Consider the following 1,015-nt stretch of genomic DNA (forward strand, 5'->3'; position numbering starts at 1 on the left):
AAATGCAAGCCCCCAGCACGGTCAATTATATCTACGTCATGTGTTTGCACATGTGTGTGGTTGTGTGACCGAGCACTGCACAGGAAGACAGCTTGCAGGACAGTGGTCTTCTGCCATGATCAGACTCTGGTCAGCAAGCATGGGAACAAGTTACCTTCAGCAGCTGAACCATCTTTGTCTGCCCCGAATTTTTACAAAGATTTATGTACATGTGTGTCTGCGTGAGTCTGTCTTCACCACATACATGCGGAACCTCCAAGGGACGGAAAATGGGATGTCCCCAAGAGCTAGTTACAGGTGGTTGTGAGTTACCTGGTTCAGGTTCTAGAACCTGAACCCGGGTCTTCTGCAAGAGCGGGACTCAAAACAACTACACTATCTTTCCAATACACCCCTACTTTTTTTTTTTTTTTAATCTTTGTGTGTACATGTGTCTGTGTCTATATGCGACTAAAGGTGTACTGTGACACAGAGCAAGAGTGAGGTTGGAGACAAACTGTGGCTTCGGTCCCCACTGCCTTACCTGGAGACCGGCTTTCTCATTTGTCACCTGCAAACCCAGGCCAGCTGGCCCTGGAGCTCCTGGGGAAGGGGGTCTGATAGGACTTAAAATTCAAAAGAACAGAAGTATCTTTAATCTGAGGACATAAAAGAGTAATTGTGCCAAGGGTCTTTAGGAAAGATTAAGTTTTAGATAAAAGAATTTTAAAATAACTTTAATTACTTGAGAAAAGAAACTTGACTAAGATGTTTCTGACTTGAGGCCAGGCACAGTGATTCGCACGTGCAATTCCGGTAATCAGGAGTCAGAGGCAGGTGAGTCAGATGTTCAAAGCCATCCTCAGCTACAAAGTGAATTTGGGGCCAGCCTGGGATACACGAGAGCCTGTCTCAAGAAATGAAGTGGTGGTGGGGGGGACAGAACAGAACACTGGAGCCTTAAAGGACAGACTGTGCACAGCAATGAGGGCAGAAGTGGAGACAGAGAGACAGGGAGAGGAGACAGAGGGAGGGG

Source organism: Mus pahari, chromosome 23 (genome assembly GCF_900095145.1).
Source record: "Mus pahari chromosome 23, PAHARI_EIJ_v1.1, whole genome shotgun sequence".
In the NCBI taxonomy this organism is placed as follows: domain Eukaryota; kingdom Metazoa; phylum Chordata; class Mammalia; order Rodentia; family Muridae; genus Mus; species Mus pahari.